Raw genomic sequence first — 4,095 nt, 5'->3', positions numbered from 1 at the left:
GGAAAGGCGAAGAGCCAGTGGACGGTTGCCATGGTACACGAAGGGGTGCCCCGGCCTACATAGACATCCGTTCGGAAATTTTACAAAAGGACTAGCCGTCGTCTCACTGACATGTGGGAATGGTACCACATGTCAACGAAGAGGCTAGTGAGGAGCGGACGGTTGCCACAGAGGTCACACACTGACGACAAGGCCGTCTTGTCAGACCTAGCGCCCGCTCAGGATGGCTTCTGTCCCCCACATGAGCGAAGCCACTTGGCAACCCCACACGGTTGGTCCGCCACGCCGCTAGGCCAACTCCAGCGTGTGTAGCTCGGACGCGCTCTCGCTCAGCCCCCTTTCCCTCGACGCCCCGGAGCTACCCAACCATGACTATGTGTTTTGCGCACGCAGCAGCCGGATTTGGAGCGGATCCGGTTGGGCTTGAGCTCGCCCGGTTGTGGGAGGCCGCGCCGCGCCATGGACTGGCCGGGCACCGGGCCGGAAGGCCCCGGCAAGGCCGCAAGGCCGCATGCAGGTACTGACTCCTCCTCTAGCCACTCGGATCTACACCGTCGGCAGTTCGCCGGCAGATACATGAATGGCGGTCGGCCGGGCTCGGTGCTGGCCCAAAAGCTCATCGGCGCACCATTGCCACTCATTACGTGCGACGACTGCCCAAAGAAGGTCATGCGTCGCGTGTCTACAATGCCGGAACATCCCGGATGGGTGTTCATCAAGTGCTCAACCGATGGGGTATGTGCTACTTTATCTTCGGTTGTGCTCTTTGGTTCTGCTCTCTTTTGCTATGCCGCTATACCAACCACTTGCTATATCATGCCTCCCATATTGCCATGTCAAGCCTCTAACCCACCTTGTCCTAGCAAACCGTTGTTTGGCTATGTTACCGCTTTGCTCAGCCCCTCTTATAGTGTTGCTAGTTGCAGGTGAAGATGAAGTTTGTTCCTTGTTGGAACATGATTATTGTTGGGATATCATTATTATATCTTGTTTACTTTAATGCATCTATATACTTGGTAAAGGGTGGAAGGCTCGGCCTTATGCCTAGTGTTTTGTTCCACTCTTGCCGCACTAGTTTCCGTCATACAGGTGTTATGTTCCTTGATTTTGTGTTCCTTGCGCGATTGGGTTATAATGGGAACCCCTTGACAGTTCGCCTTGAATAAAACTCCTCCAGCAAGGCCCAACCTTGGTTTTACCATTTGCCACCTAAGCCTTTTTCCCTTGGGTTCTGCAGACTCAAGGGTCATCTTTATTTTAAACCCCCGGGCCAGTGCTCCTCTGAGTGTTGGTCCAACCTGTCAGTAGCCGGTGAACACCAGGGGAAACTCTGGGTTGGCCTACCGGAATCTTGGACAATCCGGTGTGCCCTGAGAACGAGATATGTACAGCTCCTATCGGGATTTGTCGGCACATTCGGGCAGCTTTGCTGGTCTTGTTTTACCATTGTCGAGATGTCTTGTAACCAGGATTCCGAGTCTGATCCGGTCTTCCTGGGAGAAGGAATATCCTTCGTTGACCATGAGAGCTTGTGATGGGCTAAGTTGGGACACCCCTGTAGGGTTTTGAACTTTCGAAAGCCATGCTCGCGGTTATGGGCAGATGGGAATTTGTTAATATCCGGTTGTATAAAACTTGAAACTTAACTTAATTAAAATGCATCAACCGCGTGTGTAGCCGTGATGGTCTCTTTCCGGCGGAGTCCGGGAAGTGAACACGGTTCTTGTGTTATTCTTGAACGTAAGTAGTTTTAGGATCACTTCTTGATCACTTCTAGTTCACGACCGTGCTTTGCTTCTCTTCTCGCTCTTATTTGCATAAGTTAGCCACCATATATGCTTAGTGCTGCAGCTCCACCTCACTACCCTTTCCTACCCTTAAGCTTAAATAGTCTTGATCACGAGGGTGTGAGATTGATGAGTCCCCGCGACTCACAGATTACTTCCAAAACTAGTTTTAGGTGCCGATGATACCATTGCAGGTGACACAGCCGAGCTCGAGGAGGAGCTCGAAGAAGATCGTGTTCGTTGTGTTGTTTCATTTTCCAGTTGATCAGTAGTGGAGCCCAGTCGGGGCGATCAGGGATCTTTTGCATTAGGGGTGGTCTTTCTTTATTTTGTTTCCGTAGTCGGACCTTGATTGTATTCTGGATGATGTAATGCTATACTTATGTATTGTGTGAAGTGGCGATCATAAGCCAACTCTTTATCCCTTTCTTATTCAGTACATGGGATGTGTAAAGATCACCCCTCTTGCGACATGCCTACTATGCGGTTATGTCTCTAAGTCGTGCTCCGACACGTGGGAGATATAGCCGCATCATGGGTGTTATAAGTTGGTATCAAAGCCTTCCCCGACTTAGGAGCCCCCTGCTTGATCGAATCGCTGGCGTTGTTGAGTCTAGAACAAAATGTTTTGAGTCTTAGGATTATATATATCGGAGAGTAGGATTCTTTTTACTCCTCAGTCCCTTTGTCGCTCTGGTTAGACCTCCTGACGTAGAGTTTTGACTCTTCTCTCCTCAAATTTCACGAAAAAAAATTAGGATCACACGGGCATCTTGGAAGTGTTCCGATGGTTTTGTGACGAGAACATTGTTCTTGGTGCCTCCTGACATTTAGGGGTTGTGGCAGTGTCCCGGGGAGTTGAGCTCCGAGGTGTTGTCGTCACAATTTTATCGTTGAGATTCTGGAATACCTGAGTTTCGCCGACATCGAAATTCTCTTTTATGCAGTTGTTGGTGAGATAACCTCGACGCCACCCAGTACTGGGGTGGGAGTTCGGGAGTATTGCCATAACTCATATAACGGATGCTTTTCGAAGGTTGAGGTAAATGATTTCCGAAGGTTTCTTGGTTATGTGTTGAAGGATGATACAGCTGGATGTAGGATTTGCTAGTTTTGGGTGAGATATTATGCTTCCCCTGTATCCCCAACACCTGATTGCATAACTAAAAAGTTTCGGGAGTTTATAAGTGGGATTCAAGTATATCGTAGGATATCCTTCCAACAAACACATGGTACGATATGGGATCTATCATATATTTGTTTCCGGCTTATTTTGCAAGCCAATCCTTTGTTTTGTTTTCAGTTGTGGTATTCGAGTTGCTTCAATGTCAAGTGTTGATTCCATACCTTTCCTAAGCGTTGTTCTCATACTCCTATGTGAATACCAATCCTTCATGATAATCGAGATTTTCATGTCAATCATTTTCAACCAGCGTGTTTCTCTTCAAGTGGATCCGATCTTTTCAACATCCGCAAGATCACCTCTCAGTTTTTCCCAATGTTGCTCGTTCCATCTACCCAAGTTGCCTTTGTTTTTTCCCGCCCTCCCACCCTTTTTATTCAAGGATTCATATTTCTTAATCAAGTATTCTTTTATTGATGGGAAGCCTGTCCATTTGTTTCCGTCAATGTTCTTATCCGGTGATTCTCAGGAAGATACTAACGGAGCTTCTAGTTATCATTCTTTGTTCTCTTTTCTTCTCCGGTGGATCCATTTCAAGCTTTGTTGATCATATCCTTTTCCTTGTTTCAAATACCTTCTCATGCGGTGCACCTCATAATCATTCACTTCTCGCTATTCATTTGTTTCAGAGTGCTGAAGATATCTCGAAGATTCATGTTTCCACTCCGCATTCGATCAACTTATTCTGAGGTTGTTATCTCATTCAATCCATTTAATTCAACCGGTGCAATCTCTCTTTTCAAGCAATCCCTCAACGGTGTATATTTTGACTGGGCCCTAACCCACAGGTCTTTTCCCAGGATCTTACCTGACTCTTTTAATTTTTCGGAGGTACCCTCAAATTCTTTCAAAGTTTGACGTAAGAATGTCATCAGTCATATGTATTTCTCCAAGAGCTTTCAAATTCTTTTCATCGTTGGTTCAACCTTTCTAATTTTCAATCCGGAGTGCCTCAGCAATTCATGGTGGTGTATATCATCATCATTCTCAACATTTGAAGACCAAAGAAGAGTTTTTCCTCCAAATCTTATCCGTTCTCTCAAGGATCCATGGTGCTAGCTTTACGCCATCCTCTCATAATTGTTTTCGATAGCGAGAATCCTTTCCACCCTTCCGGAGCAGTTC

The sequence above is a fragment of the Triticum urartu genome, chromosome 2, assembly GCF_003073215.2.
Source record: "Triticum urartu cultivar G1812 chromosome 2, Tu2.1, whole genome shotgun sequence".
In the NCBI taxonomy this organism is placed as follows: Eukaryota; Viridiplantae; Streptophyta; class Magnoliopsida; order Poales; family Poaceae; genus Triticum; species Triticum urartu.
This window is presented reverse-complemented; position numbering follows the sequence as displayed.